Source organism: Aptenodytes patagonicus, chromosome W (assembly GCF_965638725.1).
Source record: "Aptenodytes patagonicus chromosome W, bAptPat1.pri.cur, whole genome shotgun sequence".
Classification (NCBI taxonomy): Eukaryota; Metazoa; Chordata; class Aves; order Sphenisciformes; family Spheniscidae; genus Aptenodytes; species Aptenodytes patagonicus.
The window spans coordinates 33,363,889-33,390,181 of record NC_134981.1 but is presented as its reverse complement, the minus strand read 5'-3'; the positions used below and the strand labels follow the sequence as shown (position 1 = coordinate 33,390,181).

The following is a 26,293-nucleotide window of genomic DNA, read 5'->3' as shown; positions in this document are numbered from 1 at the left end:
CTCTCCACGGGACCACAGGTCCTGCTAGGAGCCTGCTCCAGCATGGGTTTCCCATGGGGTCACAGCTTCATTTTGGGTGCATCCACCTGCTCTGGCGTGGGGTTCTCCAATGGCTGCAGGGTAGACAACCTGCCTCACCATGGTCTTCACCACAGGCTGCAGGGGAATCTTTGCTCCGGCACCTGGAGCGCCGCCTCCTCCCCCTCCTTCTTCATTGACCTTGGTGTCTGCAGGGTTGTTTCTCTCACATATTCTGTTGTGGTTTAACCTCAGTTGGCAACTGAACACCATGCAGCTGCTCGCTCGCTCCCCCCACAGTGGGATGGGGGAGAGAATCGGAAGGGTAAAAGTGAGAAAACTTGTGGGTTGAGATAAAGACAGTTTAATAGGTAAAGCAAAAGCCGTGCACGCAAGCAAAGCAAAACAAGGAATTCATTCACTACTTCCCATCGGCAGGCAGGTGTTCAGCCATCTCCAGGAAAGCAGGGCTCCATCACGCGTAACGGTTACTTGGGAAGACAAACGCCATCACTCCAAACATCCCCCCCTTCCTCCTTCTTCCCCCAGCTCTATATGCTGAGCATGACGTCACATGGTATGGAATATCCCTTTGATCAGTTGGGGTCAGCTGTCCTGGCTGTGCCCCCTCCCAGCTTCTTGTGCACCTCCAGCCTTCTCAGTCGGTAGAGCATGGGAAGCTGAAGAGTCCTTGACTAGTGTAAACACTACCTAGCAACAACTAAAACATCGGTGTGTTATCAACATTGTTCTTATCCTAAATCCAAAACACAGCACTGTACCAGCTACTAGGAAGGAAATTATCCCTGCCCAAACTGGGATATATTCTCACTCCTCTCTTCCAGCTGCTGTTGTGCAGTTGTGTCCCGTGTCTTCTCCCCCCCCCCCCCCCCCCCCTTAAATATGTTATCACAGAGGTGCTACCATGGTTGCTGATTGGCTCAGCTTTGGCCAGTGACAGGTCCGTCTTGGAGCCGGCTGGCATTGGCTCTGTCAGACATAGGGGAAGCTTCTAGTAACTTCTCACAGAAGGTACCCCTGTAGACATACCCCCCCGCTACCAAAACCTTGCCTCGCAAACCCAATACATGGGGAAAGTCTTAGTTTTTTTTAATAAAACAGGTTAGTAAAGATGAAAGACAGGAATATATTGAGGAACAGAATTTTTTTTTTTTTAGGAAAGTCTTGATTATATGTATTAAAAGTACTTGATATACTGTGTGAGAACTTCAGAATTATTGTTTCTATCGATCCTTGGTTACAGAGAATGGGATAAAGTGCCATTTTTCTCTATTAAACTTCTGAGATTTTTTTTCACAGTTCTCTGACTAGTGAGTGGTACCATGAAGTAATCTTCACAAAAGACTTTATCATGTGGGTAGGCTGAGACTTTTAATAAGCTATTACTGTCCTATTTACTGTTAAGCAAACAATAACAAAGCAGGGAGTTCAAGCAACAGTGCACAGCTTGGATTTAGAGAGGGTCCTTTCCTTTGTTGCTGTTCATGTTGTTCAATAACGTTCCCTAATATGCATGAGAAAATAAGCTGATATACCCATTTGTTGAGAATAATTTTATGTTGAATTAGAATCTTGTTTTCTAATCCTAGTTTCGTTGTGGGTCTGCTTGTTTTTGCATTGAAGCACTTGTGTTAAGTCTTAAGATCACTCAAATGGAATGGTTAATCTATAGTTTATTTTTTGTTGTTTTGCAGTAGTTTGCTTTTATTTCATGTCTAGTCCCTTGTTCACCCCTAACTGTTGGTTCATTGGCAGACTTGATTAATGAGCCTTTATTGGGGGAAGAAAATCTCTGCTAGCTAAAAAGAACAGGATTAGGAAGCAAATGTTGGCTTTGCAGCTGCAAGCAGATCTTGGAATAGTTGAATTGTAAAGCATGTTATGATGAAGTATTTACTGTGGGTATCATAAGAGACCTAGTAAGTGTTTTTGATGTTTTGTGATTCTCTTGGATAGAGGCTTCTTAATACCAATTGAGTGTGTGTTCTCTAGCTTCTCAGTGTTATAATGAATAGATTTCTGGAAAACGTGCCATAATTTTGTAATGCTGCTAAATCCACAAGTAGCACGCTGCTAAATGCTTAGGTCCAGCACGAAGGTAATGTATCAATAGGTACTGAAATACATGGTGAACATACACAAGTAAGAACTTATTTATGGTCTGTATAGCTGAAATATATGAAAGGAACTTTAAGACCAAATGTTAAATGCTAAAATTTGTCAGATTTTTTTTTTTTACTTTTTGTAATCCATACTCTGCCTAATAGGTGATTTTGACAAGTCCCTGAAATCTTCACTTGTACAGAGTATTGCAGCTTCTTTTGCAATGGAGTAATAATGTATATTTGGTCTTCTGACTATGCTTTATTTAAGGATGCAGTTGTGAAGCTGTGTGTAATTAGTCAGTTAAGGAAAATCCTATTTCATTGTCTTACCTTCAAAGCTTCCACCTGAATAAAGAAAACAACATCAGCTAAAGAGGGGCCCCTATATCCCATCCCTTCAGTATTCTTGTGGCTCCTTTATTTCAATAGTTTTTGGACATGTTCCAAGCTGCTTATATAAGCTCTGGTTTGCATATTTACTCTGTGAGCCCTCTTGACTTGCTGATTCATTTCCCTTTGTAGCAGTAAATGTTGGCCCAAATCTCTCCCTTCCTAGTTCTATTGACAAGTTCTGGCATGAAGTGCTTACTCAAATGTACCTCAGGTGGTTCAGCTATGAAGGTTAATCCAGTCAGCACAAGATGTGTTTTATCTTGGCAGTGTGCATTGGGAACCTGTTGTTCCGTTGGCCTGGTGTTTCCTGTAGTGCAGAAGAGGTATGGACAAGCTATCTTAATAGGTGAAATGATTCTCAGGCCCATGGGCATTCAACACTAAAATATTTTAGACTGCTTTGCTGAATGTTATTTTAGTTTGAGGATTTATGGAGGATAGTAGTTAGTTTGTCACTTAAAGTGTGCACTGCTAACAGAGTCTGTCTAAAACAAGATTAGGTTGTGAGAGGGTTGGCTTTTATGATAAGCTTCCTGGTTGTCACATGGCCAGAATTGGATAGTCTAAGGAAAACAGTGTTCATCCTGAATGCATCTAGGCAAATTTGTTTGATTCTGTGCAAATGCTAGGTATTAGGAAACTCCCTCTTGCATTGCATAAGCAGTTCTTGGATCCTATTTGTCAATTCAGCAACTAGCAAATAAACACTTCTTATATAGTGCCATAAACGTGTGGTGGTTTCAGAGAAGTATGCAGAGAATACTTCTAACTTATTTAAATAGCATGGCGCATTCTGGCTTCCTCTTCTTCTTTTCTCTCTCCTCTTCTTTTCCAGCTACATTGTTCAGTGGAGATAGAATTAAGTGCTAATTAATTTATGCAAGCAAACTTCCTTTTGACAGTTGTCTCTGAAGGTCTTGGCCAATGCAGTTTGCTGGTTCAAGAATGTCTGTGCCTATTTCTTCAGTTAAGACATAGTTTCTGTGTCACTCACAGACCTAATTGACTATTTCCTCCTTTTATTTATTTTTCATTGATTTTTTTTTTTCTTAATGATGTAATTGTAACCATTATAACATGAAAGTATATTTTTCTGCTAATGGGAAGAAATGACAATGAGGCAGAAATGCCTACCTAGTAAAATGCTTTACTTCCAATGATGTCATAAGCAACTGTGGGGAGCTGTAATGGATGTGCCATAGTTTGTTTTTCTGCCAAAATATTTTCTTTTATATGAAGTAAAAATTGTGCAAGCTTACAAATTTAATTCTACAAATTTATATGAAGTACAGGTTTCTTCCAGTACTGTTACTATGTCTGGAGGGTCATACAACAATAGTGTGGAGAGCTGCACAGACTGATGTATTATAAAACTCTCTATCAGTATGAGAAATATTGGCTATCACTGAACAAGAGTGGAAAATGCAGCTGGCTAGTTTGCAGCTAGTTCAGGCCAAAGAAGCTTTGTACCCAGAAAGCAGGAATAATGAATTGCCTTTGATTTCTAGGGAAGGGGTAGTATGGGAAGAATACTGTGTATTTAAGAACATCCCATTACCATCAAGCTGTCATCCTGCAGGTTTCACATCCATAAAGATCTTTAGCCATCCAAGACAGACAAACTCTCCTGAGCGCTTTTACACCAAGACAATTGGAAGACTATAATGTATAAATGGACAAAAGGCAGGTGCGCTGTGTTTCCAGAGGTCCAGGTGATCATCTCACATTCTTCCTGCTAGTAAGCCAATGAGGACAAAGGCAGATGATGATAAAAGTGAGCTAGCTGGCTAGGTAAGTGGTGTGGAAGGGGTGGGTTTTCCTATTATGAAACAGTAGCTTGATTTTAGGGCAAAAAGAGATGATGGATTTTTCTCTGAAGAGAGTAACTTGAAGTGCACATCAATTACAGAGGAGAGGCAAATAGAATAGTAAATAAAGCATGTGCAGAAAGACAAAAACTTTATTCTAATACAAAAACAAGATATTGGAAATACAGGTCATCAAGGACTGATGGCCCAGGGAAGTGGTTGAGTCACCATTCCTGGAGGTATTTAAAAGGCGTGTAGATGTGGCACTTAGGGCCGTGGTTTAGTGGTGGACTTGGCAGTGTTAGGTTAATGGTTGGACTCGATCTTAATGGTCTTTTCCAACCTAAATGATTCTATGATTCTATAATTCTAAGGATCGTTATAAATGAAGACGTGTTAGGTACTCTTGTTTGAGGGGGGGGAAATAAAAAGCTTATGCTTGGTCTGTTTAATATCACTGGCCCTTGGTAGGAAGAGCAATGTGTTTGATTGTTAAAATAGCTGCCTATGTTTTTAGGAAGGACAAAGTGAGGGAAAAGGATAGTGCTATTTTGATTAAAATAACTTTACCTGGTTTTGACTGTTAATCGGTATTCTCTCTGGTAAGCCACAGCGTAAATAGCTTGCTATGGACCATTAAATTGCAGTCACGTATAGGAAACTTAATTTTTATGTGCAGGTGATCTCATACTGCTAATGTTCATTAAAAAAGATGATGGATGCAATATTCTTAAGAAGTCATTGTAGAAAGATTTAGAGTAACACCTGACACTTGAAAGGTGCCAAGTAACCAATTGCATATTTAAAACCTCTTTGTGTTTGATAAAGTATAAATGACTATGAATTGATTTTGATTGTACATAATAAAAATAAAGTTTAATCAGCAGTATTTATTTGTTCCTTTTTTAAAAAACAAAACAAAACAACAAACACTTGGAAGCCATTCAGCCAAATCCTCCATATAGAAATTTTTCTACTCCAGTTTTAAAGGCAAATCAGTTAAGGATGTTTTACTAGATGCTTAGAAAACATCAAATCTAAAATGAGGTAATGTCGTAGTAGTGAAAAGTGTCCATCTGTTAGTTAAATGAAGGAAAAAAGCTACAGCAATGAGTTATGGGTTAGAAGCTAAAGACTGCAGAAAGTGAAGGATACAGGAAGTCTACCCAAAATAGCTAATGTTAGGGCCACTAAGGTGCTTGAGAATGAGATAAAATATACCAACCCTTTGTTTTTGATATGCTTAACAGATATGTTTCAGTTACTTGGCAAAATAGGAGACTTTCATAATTGAGAAAATCCAGAAGGACTTGATGATCAAACTTAAAAATCTGACTCCTTTGTAGGCTTGTTCAACAGACACATGGCTCACTTTTTACATTTCTTGATCACTCACTATAATCCTATAATTAATTTGTTTCCATCTGTTTTTAGGTTAGAGGATTCATTTTTTTCCCTGGTATATAATGTGAAATGTTTTCTTCTTATGCTCATCTCCTTTCCTCCTTGAACTAGTTGCATATATGTGAAAGGAGCACAGCTCATCTTTTGCATGTTACTGTTGCTATTTGAGGATATGAAACTGCTTGATCCACCTCTCATCCTTGGCTAGATGAAGAAGCCTCTCGTGGTCTTTTTGCTACTGCCAGGCTATTTAGAACTCAAGCCATTCTCTTGCTCAGTCTAGATGCTTATATGGCTGCTGATGGTCCTTCATTCCTTCCCTACCTTTTTTGCTAAAATACAGACTTCAAATAAAAAGTATTCCAGACTTATTCTGTATCTCTATTCACAGTTATAAATGTATTCACATTTATTTAAGAGCGGAAACACCTCCCCTCTAATCCAGAGGAAAAACTCTCTGAAAGCACAAAGGTAGTTTCTACAGCTGTGACTTGAGCTAATCTGAGCACGGGGGGGGGGAGGGACATGACAACAAACCAACCTTCTTTCAGATGTCAAGGAAATTGCTTGACTACTACCTTCTGTCATTGCTCGCAGCACATATCAAGGTAGAATTGTGGGCTGATTCCCACAGTTTGTTCATTTCCCTGTTATATGGGAAGACAGTCAGGACATAGTGTATTTCTTCTCGTGAATTTTATGTTCTTATTAAACTTTATTTGTATTTTTGCTTGCTACTATTTGGGACAGTGAAGAAACAGATCAGATAAATATCTCTGCTTTAAATGTTCTAGGTAAAAAGCCTAAATGCTTGTACCAGCATAATTGTTCTGGTTTTATTATGCATATGTTGGTACAAATGTAATGTGTAATGCATTTTAATGTGTTTTAAAGCAGGATGGGTAAAAACAATTTTTTTCCCAAACAGTATGATCACCCTTTGTGATGTAACCCAAAGGAGTTTTAGTAAACAAACAGGAATTATCTATCACGATTCAATGCAAGTGTGGGATGGACAACAGAACAGATTGTATGTCCTCCAGGACAGGTTAAAATGACCTAGATGGATAGAGGAGCACATGATGTTGGGGGTGGTGGTGGTAAGTATTGGTTAGCTTGATGAGCAATGATATTTGCACATCAGCAGCCTGGTAATTGTCAGGATTTTATTTTTAAGCGTTGTTGTGAAGGCAAGCGGTAAGAAAGAAGATGAAAGAATTCATAGTGAATTAATTTTATATATCTGTGTGGGGATGCTTTCAAACGTTGTTTTGAAAAACTGATGATGGTGATAGAAGCTAACTTTGATTAGGGGTCTCCCTCTTGATTTTTGAATGAGAAAATAGTTGGGGGGGGGGGGAAGTGAAACTAAGCTGCTTATCTCTCTAATAGAAAAGGGGGAAAATAGGGGTACTTAAAACAGCAACACAGTCAAGCAGTGTCCTAGAAATGATTTTCATAGTAAGTGGAGCAAGTTTGTGTGGTTAATGTTTTTTGTTTGGGGCGGGGGGGGAAGTGTGAATACAGGAACTCAAGGGAGAAAACTGAGGAGAGTTGTGGGTCAAAGTAATGGGCAGGATGCTAGTGACTTCCACAGAAGTAATCAAAGCATGTGATAAGAACAGTTGGTGGTGGTGGTTGAGATCAAGTTCTGGTTTTATATGCACTGAATTTAAGTAGGCAGTCCCCAGAGGTGCTCATCATCCAGAGCTTTCCTGTGAGATGGAAGGGATACTGTAGTGTTAGAAAGGCAAGGGGAAGCAACTTGGGGTGGGAAAGAACATACTGAAAAAGAGGAACAAGCAGAAGTGAAGAGGAATGGGTTAACCACCAGCACAAGAAATTGCGATGGAATGGATGAAGACACAAAAGAGATTACTCTTTCAGGGCTCTCATCTTTATTGAGGACACTATCATTGGAAGGATTGCCTGTAGAGTAGTATTAGTTCTCTGAGAAACCTTGGACTGATAGAAGGCATGTTAGCAAACCAACCAAGTTTTTATTTTCCCTTTTTTATATGGCTTTCCTTTTTATTCCCATACCTCTCTGAGAGAAAATTTTGACTGAGAGTAAAGGCTCCTCTTTTAAATTTCCCTCCTTTTGAAGCATGTCAGCTGTAGTTTTCTTTAAATGTGCATTTAAAGCAAACAATAACTGGTTGAGTGGAGATAGAGATGTGGTTTCTGTAGGGAATGATTACCCAGGCATTTTTACATCTAGCAAGATTTAAGTTTAAGACTCATTAGTCTTAAACTAGTGGGTGTTAGGTAAATTGGTTAAGCTCTGTCTTAGTGTTTGCTATTTTTGGTTTAGATACTAGCCTGCCAGGTCTAGTTGAAGCTGTTGAAAATGTTTTTTTTTTTTTAACTGGAGTGCTAATAGCACTACTGATAACTAACTGTGCTAGTGTTTATTCTAGTCTCTGTTTTTATAGATCATGCTGTTAGTATTTATTCTCAGCCCAGTCTCTCATTGGTGTGAACACCAGACTACTGTTAACTTCAAATATGTTCTTTTCTAGATCTGTATAGTTTTATGGGAAAACTGGACTATGTGCTTAGTCTTGGAGCACATGAATTAAAGCTGTGTTGAATGATTTTATCCATGACATTATCAGTCTGTCTCAGTTCTGATCCCTTAACGGTATCAAAATAAAAGCTGGTATCTAGATTGGATTAGTCCATTAATCTCACTATTGATCTTTACTACGGAGATTTTTCCCTAGTAGAAAAATTTTTTTTAGTGCTTTTTTTTTCTTCCCAACCTGTTGGAAAAGGTTTTTTTTTAGTTGCAGTGTCTTATTGCTAGACAGAATATTGCATAGAGATGTCATCTAATGCAGTTTAATAAATGTCTGTTTTTCTTTCTAAGAAGTTAAAATTCAGTAATCAGGTAAACAGGTGATTTTCTTTATTGCTATGAAAGCTTTAAATACAGACTTTTTTTTTTGCCAGATCTTATATTGGCTTGTTGGAGAAGATTTGGAAGATCCAGAAGAATTGATTTGAGATTAAACAGGTATCAGGTTGTTTCTAGAGTGCACATCCTGATTCCTTCTTCACTCAGAAGTGAGAATGGAGCTGTATGTATAAAACCAAAAAAACCCCACATTGTTTGTCTATCAGATCTAATAATCCATTTCATGTATTACTGGAAGATACTGTGAACTGGAATGGGCAACTGCTGTGAAAAGGGGTTTTGAAGATGCATGAATATAATCTTCAAAATGCATTTCAGGGCATGCAGTTTGGTAGTGCTTCTGTCAATATGTGAAAGGCACATTTTTCCAGGCAGTGTATTTCTCCAAGATGACCCTTCAAAGAATGAGGAAATTGGGAATGAGGAGAAACCTACTGGTAACTTGCAGACTATGCACAAACAGCAGTTTCTGCATGTTACACTTATGCTGTGTTAGTTTAGATCAAGTTTAATAAAAAGCCATTAAGAATTGAGGCAAACCAACCCTCACTAGAACCTCATTATCAGAGGGAACACAGCAAACCTGTATCATGTTCTCTTCTGGACACTGCCATCTTCTATCCAGGGTTTTAAATAACAATTGTTTTCTTGTTTTTTTGTTTGTTTTTTTTTTTTAAGATTCAAGTTATCTCTGCATTGGTTAAGTCCAAGTTCAATCTGCAGAATGGTTTAGTGTTGTGGGGTTTTTTTGGATTTGGGTGTTTTTTTTTTTTAAACAGAAAAAAAACTACAACCATTTTCCAGTCAGTTGAATTCAGAATATTAATTTCCTTAAACTTTCTTGCTAGCTGGGGATTAATTACCTTGCAGCTTTGCAATTTCAAATGATAGAAATCTTTACCTTAATGAACTGTTTGCCTTTTCAGTTCAGGTGGCTTGTGGTCCTGAATTGTTTTTGTGTGTTAGAAGAGGATTGTAATCCTGTTACATAGTAAAAATCCAAGGGGATTGTATAGCTCCATTCATAAAAAAAATTGCTTCTAGAACAGTATTTGCAGAATGTAAATTAGCTTTGCAATAGGGGTTTGGGTAGCTTTAAATTATATGGTAAAAAGTGACAATCTGCTCTCTTCATCATTGATTCTCAGGCAGGTAGTGAAGAGATCTGACAGCAAGCCAAGGCTTAGTGTTTATACGTTGGCTCAAACCATGAGATTAAGCATCAGCATTAGTCTTTTCAAGAGTAATGTGATAATGTCACAGAGAAATGGAGCATACCGCAGTGGCAGATGGCACATGCCTGTGTGAAGTGTAATAGAGTAAAAATACATTTTGCTATTATGTTGTATATGGTTAGTCACAGTCAGTAGCTGTTGCCGTTAGTTATGAATTTAATATTGGTTCAAACATGAAATTTCAACTTCTAGTAAGGCACCTGTTCAATTGTTCATAGCTTACTAAAAAGTTTTAATACAGGACACTTGCCTTGAGAGTATATCCCTACTTCAAATCGGTGCATTTATTAAAAATTCATCTCTCTGCTTTGTTCCTGCTCTACTATCTAATTCCTGGTTTGAATGTAGAAGTTAACTATTCCTCCTGGTTTCTTGCTTTGTTATTGTTTATAGAGAACACTGACATTCAAGAATTGATCTTCATAATGGGCATATGGGGTGAGTTAATAATATACTGTTATGACAGTGAATTGATGTGCACAATGATTGACAGCTGAAGCTATAAAAAAAATCTGACTTTATTTTTTTTTCTTTAAACCCACCCAAACAAGCAATAACACCCTAATATTTTTATATCATTTTGTATGTTCAGAGCGCAGCAGAGGTTATCTTCATTTGTAGCTATGAATGTTTAGCAATTTCACAAGTAAGCTCTCAGATTGCTGATTGTATCTGTAATCAGACTGGTCAGTGATGTCCCCTCATTCAACTTGATAAAGCAGTGAGGAACAAAATAAATGCAGAAGGAAGTAAAAGGTTCATAATAGCAATTGTTACTTGGAAAGTTATGCCTGTACATGTGTGGGGGGAAAATGACATGTAAAAAATAGATTTCAGCATTGCTCAACTAGCACTGCTCACCTCTGCCCTGGAGGGAAAGAGAACTTGGGAATTTACATACCCTACCATTGACTTGGCTGGTAGAGTGAGATCTGTAATTAAGTATACAATTATAGCAGAAACTAACAGTAAACAGTTGCTATTTTTTAACAATCTTAATTCAAAATCTCTATTATGCTATAAAATTGTGTTTCTGAAATATGGGAAATGTAAAAGATTGATCAAGTTCCTAATACCTATTTTAAAACCTAATTTCAGACAACTACTAGGTGGTTATTGGTTCTAACAATTGAGTCCAGTATATTTTATGCTTAATTTGATAAATTCAAATATAAAACCTCAAATGGTTAGCAGCTGAAACTGTGGTGCAGAATCTCCTGGACTAGCCAGTAGCAATAAAAGGCCACAGGCACAAGATTAATTCATGCATTTAGAGTGACACAAGCATTCACAGAGTCTGTAAAATTTGCAGTCTGAATTCTGCGTATGCCGAGTGTCGTGGTTTAACCTTAACTGCAGCTGAGCACCACACACCACTCGCTCACTCTCCCCTCCACCCCCCGCCCCCAGTGGGATGGTGGAGAGAATCGGAAGAGCAAAAGTAAGAAAACTCGTGGGTTGAGATAAGAACAGTTTAATAATAGAAATAAAATAAAAAAGTAATAATAATAATAATGATAAAAGAATATACAAAGCAAGTGACACACGATGCAGTTGCTCACCACCTGCTGACCGATGCCCAGCCAGTCCCTGAGCAGCGGTCACTGCCCCCTGGCCAACTCCCCCCAGCTTATATACTGAGCATGATGTCACATGGTATGGAATATCCCTTTGGCCAGTTTGGGTCAGCTGTCCTGGCTGTGCCCCCTCCCAGCTTCTCGCTGGCAGGGCATGAGAAGCTGAAAAGGCCTTGACTAGTGTAAGCACTGCTTAGCAACAACTAAAACATCAGTGTGTTATCCACATTATTCTCATCCTAAATCGAAAACACAGCACTGTACCAGCTACTAGGAAGGGAATTAACTCTATCCCAGCCAAAACCAGGACAGTATCCACCCCTTATTCTATACCATCTACGTCATGTCCATGTCCCCACACGTACCAGTACATTCCAATTCATCACCACCACTTTCCCTGTCTTTTAATATATACACACAGATACCATTCCCTTAGTCTATGGGCTATCCCTCTAAAATGTCCATTGGGTTCATATAGTCCATGACTTTGGGCTCCATCTGTCGTCATAATCTTTGAGGGCAGGAAAGATGGTATGGTGTTTGCTTGTTTGATGTTGAAGTCAGTTCTGGTACCATCATCACTGTGCTTTGCTTGGATTCATTGAAGTTTATTCTTCATTAATCTGGGTGATTCTTATCGTAATATCATTAGTATGGCATAAAATATTATGTAGTAAACATCACATAATTCAGATCATTGGCTATTCTCACCCAAAATCAAATCCCCTTGAGGTGCACATCGGACTTCCCCATCCTTCCGCATTATCCACCAAGTGCACCCAGGTCCTTGAGCAAAAGCAATCCCACGGATGGGTTTGCCTCTGCCTGAGGCAGGAATAACCCAGACTGACTTCCCCAGCATATTTTTTATGTGCACTGCAGGGACTTTATTCCCATCTACAGTACGTAAAAGTTTTAACTGGGCAGGGCCAGCTCGATTGGCAGATCCCCTCGTGTTGACTAACCAGGTGGCTTTTGCTAAATGTGTGTCCCAATGTTTGAACGTCCCACCACCCATTGCTCTCAGTGTAGTCTTTAACAGTCCATTGTATCGTTCCATTTTCCCAGAGGCTGGTGCATGATAGGGGATGTGATATACCCACTCAATGCCATGCTCTTTGGCCCAGGTGTCTATGAGGTTGTTTCAGAAATGAGTCCTGTTGTCTGACTCAATTCTTTCTGGGGTGCCATGTCGCCATAGGACTTGCTTTTCAAGGCCCAGGATAGTGTTCCGGGCAGTGGCATGGGGCATGGGATATGTTTCCAGCCATCCAGTGGTTGCTTCCACCATTGGGAGGATTTTGTGGGAGTGTGATATATACAGTCTGCCAGGCCTCCCCATATTTATATTTCAGCCATCGTCCTCCGTACCAGAGGGGCTTTAACCGCTTGGCTTGCTTGCTTGCAGCGCATGTTTCGCATTCATGGATAACCTGCGCAATAGTGTCCATGGTCAAGTCCACCCCTCGATCACGAGCCCATCTGTATGTTGCATCTCTTCCTTGGTGACCTGAGGTGTCATGGGCCCACCGAGCTAGAAATAACTCACCCTTCTGTTGCCAGTCCAGATCCACCTGAGCCACTTCAATCTTAGCAGCCTGATCCACCTGCTGGTTGTTTTGATGTTCTTCAGTGGCCCGACTCTTGGGTACGTGAGCATCTACGTGACGGACTTTTACAACCAGGTTCTCCACCCGGGCAGCAATATCTTGCCACACTGCGGCAGCCCAGATGGGTTTGCCTCTGCGCTGCCAGTTGCTCTGCTTCTATTGCTGCAACCACCCCCACAGGGCATTTGCCACCATCCATGAGTCAGTAGAGAGATAGAGCACTGGCCACTTTTCTCGATCAGCAATGTCTAAAGCCAGCTGGATGGCTTTCACCTCTGCAAACTGACTCGATTCACCTTCTCCTTCAGCAGTTTCTGCAACTTATCATATAGAACTCCACACAGCAGTTGATGCTTTCCCACAAGACGACAGGACCCATCAGTGAACAGGGCATATTGCTTCTCATTTTCTGGTAGTTCATTATACATTGGGGCCTCTTCAGCACGCGTTACCTCCTCCTCTGGCGATATTCCAAAATCTTTGCCCTCTGGCCAATCCATGATCACTTCCAGGATTCCTGGGCGACTGGGGTTTCCTATTCGAGCCCATTGTGTGATTAGTGTGACCCACTTACTCCACGTAGCATCAGTTGCATGATGTGTACAGGGGACCCTTCCTTTGAACATCCAGCCCAGCACCGGCAGTCGGGGTGCCAGGAGGAGCTGTGCTTCAGTGCCGATCACTTCTGAAGCAGCTCGAATCCCTTCATATGCTGCCAATATCTCTTTTTCAGTTGGAGTATAATGGGCCTCAGATCCTCTGTATCCCCGACTCCAAAACCCTAGGGGTCGACCTCGAGTCTCCCCTGGTGCTTTCTGCCAGAGGCTCCAGGTAGGGCTGTTCTCCCCGGCTGCGGTGTAGAGCACATTTTTGACATCTTGCCCTGCCTGGACTGGCCCCAGGGCTACTGCATGAACTGTCTCCTGTTTAACTGGTTCAAAATGGATGAAGCAGTCTACACGTGGCTGGCAGAAGTCTCTCAATCGCTAGCCCTTGTTCTCGTGGGGGACTTCAACTTCCCGGACGTCTGCTGGAAATCCAACATGGCAGAGAGGAAGCAGTCTAGGAGGTTCCTGGAGTGTGTGGAAGACAACTTCCTGACACAGCTGGTAAGTGAGCCTACCAGGGGAGGTGCCTCGCTTGACCTGCTGTTTACTAACAGAGAAGGACTGGTGGGAGATGTGGTGGTCGGAGGCCGTCTTGGGCTTAGCGACCATGAAATGGTGGAATTCTCGATTCTTGGTGAAATAAAGAGGGGGGCCAGCAAAACCGCAACCATGGACTTCCGGAGGGTGGACTTTGGCCTGTTCAGGACGCTGGTTGCGAGAGTCCCTTGGGAGACAGTCCTGAAGGGCAAAGGGGTCCAGGAAGGCTGGACGATCTTCAAGAAGGAAGTCTTAAAGGCGCAGGAGCAGGCTGTCCCTGTACACCGTAAGAAGAACGGGCGGGGAAGAGGACCGGCCTGGCTGAATGGGGAGCTCTTGCTGGGACTCAGGAAAAAAAGGAGAGTTTACCGCTTGTGGAAGAAGGGGCAGGCGACTCAAGAAGAGTACAGGGATCTCGTTAGGTCGTGCAGAGAGGAAATGAGAAAGGCAAAAGCCCAGCTAGAAGGCAATCTGGCCGCTGTCGTTAGAGACAACAAAAGATGTTTTTACAAATATATTAATGACAAGAAGAGAGCCAGGGAGAATCTCCATCCTTTATTGGATGCGGGGGGGAACATTGTCACCGAGGATGAGGAAAAGGCTGAGGTACTCAATGCCTTCTTTGCCTCAGTCTTTAACAGGCAGACCAGTTATCTTCAGGGTACTCGGCCCCCTGAGCTGGAAGACAGGGATGGTGAGCAGGATGAACCCCCCATAATCCAAGAGGAAGCAGTCAATGACCTGCTATGCCACCTGGATGCTCACAAGTCTATGGGGCCGGATTGGATCCACCCGAGAGTGCTGAGGGAGCTGGTGGAGGAGCTTGCCAAGCCACTCTCCATCATCTATCAGCAGTCCTGGTTAATGGGGGAGGTCCCAGATGACTGGAGGCTTGCCAATGTGACGCCCATCTACAAGAAGGGCCGGAAGGAGGATCCGGGGAACTACAGGCCTGTCAGCCTGACCTCGGTGCCGGGGAAGATTATGGAGCGGTTCATCTTGAGGGCGCTCACAAGGCATGTGTGGGACAACCAGGGGATCAGGCCCAGCCAGCACGGGTTTATGAGAGGCAGGTCCTGCTTGACCAACCTGATCTGCTTCTATGACCAGGTGACCCACCTAGTGGATGAGGGAAAGGCTGTGGATGTGGTCTACCTGGACTTCAGCAAGGCCTTTGACACTGCCCCCCACAGCATTCTCCTAGAGAAGCTGGCGGCTCACGGCTTAGACAGGTATACTCTGCGCTGGTTAAAAAACTGGCTGGACGGCTGGGCCCAGAGAGTTGTGGTGAATGGAGTTCAATCCAGTTGGCGGCTGGTCACGAGCGGTGTTCCCCAGGGCTCAGTTTTGGGGCCGGTCTTGTTCAATATCTTTATCAATGATCTGGATGAGGGGATTGAGTGCACCCTCAGTAAGTTTGCAGACGACACCAAGTTGGGCGGGAGTGTTGATCTGCTCAAGGGTAGGAAGGCTCTGCAGAGGGACCTGGACAGGCTGGATCGATGGGCCGAGGCCAACTGTATGAGATTCAACAAGGCCAAGTGCCGGGTCCTGCACTTTGGCCACAACAACCCCATGCAGCGCTACAGGCTTGGGGAAGAGTGGCTGGAAAGCTGCCCGGTGGAAAAGGACCTGGGGGTGTTGGTCGACAGCCGGCTGAACATGAGCCGGCAGTGTGCCCAGGCGGCCAAGAAGGCCAATGGCATCCTGGCCTGTATCAGAAATAGTGTGGCCAGTACGAGTAGGGAAGTGATCGTGTCCCTGTACTCGGCCCTGGTGAGGCCGCACCTCGAATACTGTGTTCAGTTTTGGGCCCCTCACTACAAGAAGGACGTTGAGGTGCTGGAGCGTGTCCAGAGAAGGGCAACGAAGCTGGTGAAGGGTCTGGAGAACAAGTCTTATGAGGAGGAGCTGAGAGAACTGGGACTGTTTAGCCTGGAGAAGAGGAGGCTGAGGGGAGACCTCATCGCTCTCTACAACTACCTGAAAGGAGGTTGTAGTGAGGTGGGTGTCGGTCTCTTCTCCCAAGTAACTAGCGATAGGACGAGAGGAAATGGCCTCAAGTTGTGCCAGGGGAGGTTTAGATTGGATGTGAGGAAAAATTTCTTTACTGAAAGAGTGGTTAAACATTGGAACAGGCTGCCCAGGGAAGTGGTTGAGTCCCCATCCCTGGAAGTATTTAAAAGATGTGTAGATGAGGCGCTTAGGGACATAGTTTAGTGGGCATGGTGGTGTTGGGTCGACGGTTGGACTCGATGATCTTAGAGGTCTTTTCCAACCTTAATGATTCTGTGATTCTAAAAGGCTTGTCATTGCTCAGGGCCCCATTTGAAATCGTTCTTCTTCCGGGTCACTTGATAGAGGTGGGCTTACGATCAGACTGTAATTTGGAATATGCATTCTCCAAAAACCCACGATGCCTAAGAAAGCTTGTGTTTCCTTTTTGCTAGTTGGTGGAGACATGGCTGTTATTTTGTTGATCACATCCATTGGGATCTGACGACGTCCATCTTGCCATTTTATTCCTAAAAACTGGATCTCCTGTGCAGGTCCCTTGACCTTACTTTGTTTTATGGCAACACCAGCCTTCAGCAGGATTTGGACTATTTTCTTCCCTTTTTCAATAACTTTTCCTGCTGTGTTGCCCCACATGATGATGTCATCAAGGTATTGCAGGTGTTCTGGAGCTTCACCCTGTTCCAGTGCAGTCTAGATGTACTGGGCACCCCTCCAAGTGAAAGCAGACCGTGGCCTGCACTCTGCTGCCAAAGGGATTGAGAAAAACGCATTAGCAATATCAACTGTGGCATACCACTTGGCTGCCTTTGACTCCAGTTCGTATTGAAGTTCTAGCATGTCTGGCACGGCAGCACTCAGCGGTGGCGTGACTTCTTTCAGGCCATGATAGTCTACGGTTAGTCTCCACTCCCCATTAGACTTCCGCACTGGCCATATGGGACTGTTAAAGGGTGAGAGAGTCTTGCTGATCACTCCTTGGCTCTCCAGTCGACGAATCAGCTCATGGATGGGAATCAGGGAGTCTCGGTTGGTGCAGTATTGCCGCCGGTGCACCGTTGTGGTGGCGGCGATTGGCACTTGTTTGTCTTCGACCCTCAGCAACCCCACAACAGAGGGGTCCTCCGAGAGACCAGGCAAGGTGGACAGCTGTTTAATTTCCTCCATCTCCAAGGCAGCTATACCAAAAGCCCACCGGTACCCTTTTGGGTCCTTGAAATACCCTCTCCTGAGGTCGTCTATGCCAAGGATGCACGGAGCCCCTGGGCCAGTCACAATGGGGTGCTTCTGCCACCCATTCCCAGTTAGACTTACTTCGGCTTCCAAAACAGTTAGCTGTTGGGATCCCCCCCATCACTCCAGAAATACAGATGGGTTCTGCCCCTTTATAGCTTGATGGCATTAGGGTACACTGTGCACCGGTGTCTACCAGAGCCTTATACTTCTGTGGGTCTGATGTGCCAGGCCACCGAATCCACACAGTCCAGTAAACCCAGTTGTCCCTTTCCTCCCCCTGGCTGGAGGCAGGGCCCCTCTAGTCCTGGTCATAGTATCCGTTACTCACTTCTTGTAAATGCAAATCAGAAGTCCCTTTATGAATGTCGCAAGTAAAATCAACCCTTCTACCCTGTCTGGGGAACTGCCCGCTGGAAACTGGAGTAGCAGTTTTCCTGGAAGAACCCCCTTTTGCAAGGGAAAACAATCACAACTCTTGTACCCGTGCCCCTAGGGCTGCAGCAGGTTTTCCAACCCAGTTCCTCATGTCCTCTCCGTGGTCACGCAGGTTTAAACCATAAGGTTTTTCATGGTGTGTACCCTCTACATTCTCTCTCTTGAGCAAAAGAATGCTGACTCCTAATAGGTGATATACTGGTCCGTACAGGTGGGGAGTAGGACCTATCCTCTCTGAGTTGCTGGATCTCCCAGGACAGTTTCTCCACAACCGATACGAGGGAGGAAGAGAGACTTTCCTCATATTGCCGGAGTTGACTAGCCAATTCATCCACCGTTTGTTCCTCTCCATCTTTCCAGGTCATCACTGTCAATGAGTTAGCATATGACAATGGTGCGTTCTGTACCAACTTCCGCCACATGGATCGCATGCACTTGACTTCGTCTGGATCTTTGGTTAGTTGTTCATTGTTCAGGTCATCATAAATCACCTCCAGCACAGCTAATTCCCTCAGGTATTGGGTATCTCTGTCCATGGTGGCCCACTTGCCTGGGTGACATATAGCATCTTCCTTGAAGGGATACCTTTCCTTCACGCCTGACAGTAGTCGCCTCCAAAGGCTGAGGACTCGTGTCCCTTTTCTAATCACTTTTTCAATGCCCCCTTCCCTAGAAAGGGATCCCAGCTGCTTGGCTTCTTTATCCTCTAATTCCAGGCTACTGGCCCTGTTATCCCAGCATCGGAGCAGCCAGGTGACAGTGTGCTTACCTGGAACATGGCTGAAATCTTTTCGTATATCTCGCAGCTCACTCAGGGATAGAGATCGGGTAGTTACTGCCTCATTTATGAGTTCTTCCTCTTCCTCCCCGATCAGCGGCTGGCCCTCCTCCTCCTGTTCTCGTGATAGCCCCTCTCCAGGGTAGTCTGCCCTGTCCACTGCTTATTCTTGCTCCCTTTTAGAAAAGGTTTCTTCATCCTTTACTAAACGAGCCAACTTCCGCTTCCATTATTTTTTCTTGTTTATAGGGGTGACCGATACTGGCACAGGTTGGTTCTTTGGTTCATCTGCAGGGCCTGTCGCTGGGGTTGGAGTGGCTGCAGGGCCTGTTGTTTTATCGTCAGATCCAGAGACCTTCTCTTCCCTTTGAGGGTACTGAATAGTGTTGAACAGGGCTCGGTAGGCATGGGCCAGGCCCCAGCACGTTGCAATGAGCTGCATCTCTCTGGAGTTGCCAGGGTGACAGCATACTTTGTCCAAATATTCTATTAGTTTTTCAGGATTCTGCACTTGCTCAGGGGTGAAGTTCCAAAACACTGGGGGTGCCCATTGGCCTAGGTGCTTGTCCATCTTATCCCACACACCCTGCCACTCATAACTATTCAGCCTTGTGGCAGATCCCTGGATGATATTCTTAAATTGCTTACCAACTTTAGACAAAACCGAAACAGTATTCCCAAGAAGTACCAATAGAAGTATCTTAACTGCCCAAGGATGTTCAAAATACTGAAAAGTTACTGTAATGAAGGAGGAAACATCATAGAAGGAGGTAGTGAAGCTGCCATTCTGTATTTCCTCCATTAAAAAAAATCTCTCAGAGGAAGGATTGTAATTGCTAATTGTCTCCACAACGTGGTACCTGAAGTATAGTAATGGCTTCAGTACAAAGCTCAAATACCACATTAAGCTCAAGGCCAGTGTTTTAATAACAAACCTGTCAGGCAAAACATCACTAATCACTGCAGACCACAGCAAACTGCAGAAACCAACACTAATCTTTAACATGTACAGGAAAAAAAAAGAGCATGATGCATATCAGATAAACTAATATTGAGAACAGATGAATAAATATTATGACCTGCAACTGTTTATTGATATAATTTCCTTAATGTGCTCTGGTTAATCTGTTGTTATCTCAAACCCTTCATGCCCCATGTTGGGCACCAGAAAGGACTGTTGTGGTTTAACCTCAGCCAGCAACTGAGCACCACGCAGCTGCTTGCTCACTTTAAGCTGTGGCATAAATGGCAGACTGTCTGCTTGATACAGGAGGTATTTTCAGAGTATACCTGAGTAGGTTTTAAATGGAGGGGAATATACCACCTTTATAGTTCTAATTAACGGGTTATAAGTAATAGGTTTCCAACATCTCAGATGAATAACCTACCGTTAAATGTTGTCCAAGAGGACTTGAATCTCAGGTCATTCGTATTTTAGGACTGCTCACTCTGAATATCTTTGGGTCATTCAGATGAATGACTCATCTTGGGACTCATTTGATTAAATTTCACAAGTTTCTGTTGGAAAATTCAGTATACAGTTAAATATTGTGCCCAAAAATCTTTGCAAAGGTTCTTATTCTCTGTGCTTCTCTTTCTCGTGCTTGGTAGTCATATTCAGTTTATTTATATGACGTCGATCTTCCTTATACTAAGTTTACAGGCTGTCTGTGTTAGTGAGTCAGCATCTGCTTAATGCAGTATTTAGCCAATCACTCCTTGCTTACAGAAATGTCAATGTTGGGTGTCACCAGCATTTTATATACTCCCATGGTCCCTATCAGACATGGTGGCATATTTCTTAAGTACTGTGGAAATAAAATTAGGTATGTCCCTCCCTAAAGTATTTCAATGTCTAATAAAAGATGATACACAACATATGGGTGTGATGAAGTAAAAAAAAAAAAAAAAAAAGGAAAAAAAAAAAACCCAAAACAAACAAAAAACCCTCTCCAAATACCCCAAACAAACCCCGAAAGTCTGACAGCAAAATAAATATCCAGTGCAATAAAATATCAGTTTATTCTTATCTAGTAGGGATAGGGTTGACTAAAATTTTTGTACCTTTGTCTTAAACAGAATGTTGGCTTTGAAAGCTCAGGGAAAAAGCAGCAGGGAGAAAAAAGTAACACAGTGGTAAGTACATTTTTTTTATTTCCTCTGAATCAGCTGCACAATATATTAAAATATAAATTCCTGTCTTTATTCATATGTTGTAATAATCACCTCCAAAGCACTTGAAGTTTACTCTGCATCATCTCTCATGTTCTTCTGAAGGCAGCTTTTTTAGTTATAAATGTCTGTTGAAGAGCCAAGTGAATGATATGTATTTATATGGAATTGTGTGCATATATGGAAAGGGGAATATATGGGAAACAAAGTTGCAGGAAAATAAGTGTCTGTTTTAATAATAGATATTAGGCTTTAAATGTTTTGGCTTGTGGAGCTTTAGCATTTTATCTTTCCCAAGAACTAAAAAAAATATTTTTAAAAAGCAGCGTAAGCATGTTTTTGAAAAACTTGGATAAAAGATGCTTGGAAAAAAATGCTGTGAATGCTTGTTGGGCCTCTTACTGTTCTTCTTTCTGGTTTGCTGATCTAAAGCCCAGGCGAACATCGTATCATGTCATTTCTCTCTTATTGGTGTATTAACATTATTTAGCCAGAGAGCATATTTAAGAATATCAAAAGTATTAAGAAGCCAAATGAAGTTCAATTTTCTGTTCAAAGCTCTGTGGAGAAGCAACACATTTTCAGAATCAGCCTTTTTCTTTATTAAATGATGCCAGTGCAGATGGCATTAAGTTGCTTTCGCCTCATAGTGTAAGGATTTCTAGAGGTGAGTGTTTCTCATTGTTATGGTTTAACCTTAGCTGGCAACTGAGCACCACACAGCCGCTTGCTCACTCTCCCCTCCCCCAGTGGGATGGGGGAGAGAATCGGAAGAGTAAAAGTGAGAAAACTTGTGGGTTGAGATAAGAACAGTTTAATACTTGAAATAAAATAAAGTAAAATAGTAATAATAATAAAAGGATATACAAAGCAAGTGATGCACAATGCAATTGCTCACCACCCACTGACCGATGCCCAGCCAGTCCCCGAGCAGCGGCCCCCCTGGCCAGCTTTCCTCCAGTTTATATACTGAGCATGACGTCATATGGCATGGAATATCCCTTTGGCCAGTTCGGGTCAGCTGTCCTGGCTGTGCCCCCTCCCAGCCTCTCGCTGGCAGGGCATGGGAAGCTGAAAAGTCCTTGACTAGTGTAAGCACTACCTAGCAACAACTAAAAGATCGGTGTGTTATCAACAGTATTCTCCTCCTAAATCCAAAACACAGCACTGTACCAGCTACTAGGAAGGAAATTAACTCTATCCCTGCCGAAACCAGGACACTCATGAATAAAAAAGAATGTCCGATAGAATATTTTGTCTTCAGAACTTCTGTATGAATTTCTGTGGAGGAGTTGCTGTTGTGTCCCTCCTGCCAAAAAAACCCCAACAACATATGACAGCAGCTTCCATCTGCTCCGATTTTATTAATAGTGTTATTCAGTTTGTGGAAATGCTAATAAATATTGACACTTCAGTGACTGTAGTTTTGAGACTTACTATAAAATACCAGTTTAAAACATACAAAATTTTCTGCTTATTTTATCTGACATTGCTACAAACAGTGTGTAACTTAAGGAGATAAGCATGTGCACGTGCTTGCTTTTTTCCAGCCTTTTGTGTAGTCTGCAAGGCTGTAGGCTTTGTGTGCTTTGGCATTCTCTGCTGAGCTAAGAAACTGTGCTGTTGCCACACTGCCTCAGCTGTGCTTACTGCTCCATAAGGTTTGTGGCTTCCTATGGACAAATGACTAGCATTGCCTCTTTCCTTCCCCTATGCTGGTTCATCTCTTTTGACTATGTTTTGACTAACTGAAGGAATTAAGACAGTATCTCTTCCTTTCTGCTTGAATAGATGGTGACAGCTTGTGATACACAGCACTTACTCGTACAGTAGCTCCAGACATAATCCCTCAAAGGACTAAGCCAGAAGTATAAGCGGTTTAATATGGTTTTATACCTCTTCTAGAGGCTTACCATCTCTTAGTCTGGTTGCTTCATGTATTTAATTTTCATTGGTTTTTTTGTGTAGAAAGTCAGGAACTTGTCCTGTTTCCATGGATCTTTTTCAAAGCAACAATGAACGAAATGGAGTTTAATGTAGAAACTAGTGAATTCTGAAAGCAAAGCAGTTCTGAAGTAGCTTGGTACAGCTAGCTGTACCAAATAGCTGTGATTATTTGTACTGCATGTTTAAAAAAAAAAAAAAAGAAAAGGGATATGGTGGCTAGTGGGGGATGGAGTTCACTTCAGTATCCTATTGGGATAAATATTTTGTATTCCCGGCTATGTATTAAATAAAAAATGACAAACACAAAACCCCAAACTTGTCAGTTCCATAATGCAAAGGAATTCTGTAGCCATTTGAAAACATCAGTGTTGAAATACTGAAACATCAATGTCATGGCTTTTAAAAAAACCAAAACAACGAACCCAAAAACAGAACCCTCAGTTTTTTGGATATTCCATGAAGGTTTGAGGTGCTCCTATGGTTTCCTTCAAACTTCAGATTGCCATAGTAGATATCCTTGAATTTATATAGCTTTTTTTGATTTGGGGAGGAGAAACAAGTGAGACTCAAGAACAGTGGTTTTAAAAATCAATTTATTCCTCCTAATGTTTTCTTAGTAACACTACAAATACTTACCCAAAGAATATGCAGTCAAGTTGAACATCAGAAATGAAGCTCAGATCTAATACTAATCTTAGCAGCATTGTTAATGGTATACAATTAGAAATTATTCTTGAGATGAAATGTTATAGTGGCACTTATTTGAATAGTTTGGCTGTCCAGATGAAAGTTAGACCTGCCTTAAAAACAGAGCAAAAGGAAATGTGAGAGAACTAAATTGCAACTACCTGGGCTGCTGTTGTGTAGTGATGGGGGGGAGGGAGTTTATTATGTAGTGTTAATATAAAAAGTCAATATAAATAAAGCCAAAAATTACAATTGTTTGGGTATCTGAACATATTCTAATTTGTTTTTTTATTGTAATCTTAATCTGTAATTTTCCTTGTCCTCTTTTTTGTTAAAGGTGTTTCTGTAATGGATCTTGCCTTAAATTACAGATCTGTACTCCTGTATACCTGTGCCTTACTGATGCTTTAGTCTAGGAATATAACAGACTATTGAATGTTACTGCATTTCGGTTAAAGGCTGTGTAGGATATTTTATTGTGCAGGTATTTACCAAGAGGTTTTTTGCTTCTTTTCTCAGTTTAAAAAGAATACTTCTGTCTTGCTTTAACAAAGTCAATCTGTTTCTGTCATTGTTAAGCTTTTGGCATGATAAGGCCAAGTACTGACTGCTTTGTTGTATTGCTGCTTTTTTAAAGTTATAGAAATTAATAGAAATAAATATTCCAAAGATTTCTTTTGATATACTTATGGTGGGTTTTACTTGTCATAATAACTCTTCAGGTTTGTTTTAGCATAGTCAGTTTAGATAAATTTTTAAGCTGGAAAATAACTGTTGCAACAAATATCTGGTTAGATAGTCTCTAGTTTAGATAAAGCAGGAGAATGCTGTTGTTGAACCAAGAAAACGTTATTGATACCATCAATACCATTATAAATAAGTAAAGAGGTTTTACAAAATAGTTTGATCAAGAACTTCAGATCTTAATTGTATGAAGGATTTCTGAATATTTTGAACCAAAACAAATAGAAATAGTAAATAGAAATCGGATTAGAATTTACTTCATAGGATACAAGCAGCAGATGATTTCAGCAAATGTCTCCAGAATTCACACCTGGTATTGATCTTCTGGGAGTTACCTGAAATTATCTTGTTGCCCTGGCCCTTGGAGGTGGATGGGTGTGTTTTGTTTGTGTGTGTGATTTTTTTTAAAATATATATAAATATTGAGAACTTGGAAAGTAGTTAACTCCAAGAGAAGCTTTGAGGTTTGTTAGCAGCTTTTGTATTTCAGCGAGCTAGGAGTCGAGTATCACTGGTTTTGCTTGTATCTTAGTGGCTGTTGAATCAGTAAAAGCAAAACTGATCCCTGCCCTCTGTTCCCTTTATTTTCTCAAAAAAATGTATTAAGCATCCTTCATATTTTTGCATTTAATAATTGGTTATTTACTCTATTTACTAACATGTTCCTTCTCCTGTTGTTACCATTCCCCATTGTTGTTTCATGAGTAATGCCTTTTATTTCATTTGCTCTGAATGCTGTATGTGAGCAAGTACACTGTAGTTTTTGGTGTTCCCGGCATGTGTGAGGACGTGCAGGCATAGATGCAGTTGAGCATTGTTTTCATATCGGGAGTGGGGAGACTTAGACTATAGCTTCGCATTAAAATGGTGAAACGGTTAAAAAAAACCCAACACTTCTATTTTCTACTGCTTGTTCTCTCCCCCAGAGTGCAGCACTGTAGTTCATTGTTTTGTACTGACCTGAGTGTTTGCCAGTCTCATTCAGTGAAATGAATGACATAACCAATCCAATTTTGCACAATATTTTTTTTTCTAGAAGAGACAGAAAGAAATAGCTTGGATGGGAGGGAGGAGGTGGTGAAAATACCTTAACTTGGCATTGTCACCAAATGAGGTTTTGACACCACAATCAGAGCATGCCACTGCCACTTACAAAGAAGCAGTCTCTTCACAGTACACACTCTTTTCATATTTCAGCTCCTTGTCAGGGGCTGTCAGGTTTGAGTCATACTTTCCTCTCCTAAAGAGAACAAGATATTTGTGAAGAATTTGTAAGAACTGTTTGTTCTTTCCTGTAAGAGCCAAGGATGTTTTGTGTTCCTTAAATTACTAAGATGCTTACAGTTTCCCCAAATTCACGAGGACTAGTGCTGTTGTTAGCTGGAAGAGATTAATTTAAATTGTGCTGGGAGTTTTCACAATATAGCCTCTTTTAACAGAAAGCCAAATAGCCGGTATCTGGGTACCTTCTGTGGTGCGTGTTGCTGCTTTAGGAAGAGGAAAAACCTTTAACATCTCTAAAGACAGACTGGTTCTTTTTTTTTTTTTTTTTTATTTGCAGTACAGGAAGCTTCATTTCTTACTAAATTTTTAATGTAGGAGTAGTAATCAATTATTTTGGGGTTTTTTAGTGGATTAAATAAGGTTCTTAATAAACAACACATTTTTTTTTTTTCTTCATAATTCTCTGTTTCAACAGGAGTATGTTGAGGCTTCTATCAGTTGGCCAAATAAACCTCTTTGTTAGGTTACATGCTGCCTTCCCCCCCCTCCCCCCCCCCTCCCCCCCCCGTCTTTGCCTTTCCTGTGTTTACACATACTCAGCTCCATAATTCTGAACTTGTTTGTAGATAGTGGAGTGGGCTAAAAAAAAACTGACCAGATATCTTTGTGCCTTATTGTTCTTGCCTTCCTGTATAAACATCTGATAGCTGGTTTCATTTTCAGCTCTGCTGCTGATATAACTGGTAAACACCCTTTTGAAAGTGCTTTCACCAGCTTAGAGCATGAGTGGTCCCATCCTGTTAGCATCAGACAGGAAA

At 41.7% G+C, this 26,293-nt stretch overlaps 1 protein-coding gene across 7 annotated transcripts in view; it reads left to right on the top strand.

Annotated features, from left to right (window-relative positions):
- The window catches only part of LOC143172280 (erbin-like), a 180,873-nt gene that overhangs the window by 23,678 nt on the left and 130,902 nt on the right, over positions 1-26,293 (top strand). For 5 of the 7 annotated variants that reach the window (XM_076361515.1, XM_076361513.1, XM_076361516.1 and 2 more), the window contains 3 exons: positions 8,705-8,768; positions 10,298-10,342; positions 20,781-20,837. The gene's annotated coding sequence lies outside the window, so the exon portion shown is untranslated. The remainder of the gene's footprint in view (positions 1-8,704; positions 8,769-10,297; positions 10,343-20,780; positions 20,838-26,293) is intronic. The other 2 variants (XM_076361511.1, XM_076361512.1) reach the window with 2 other exon arrangements.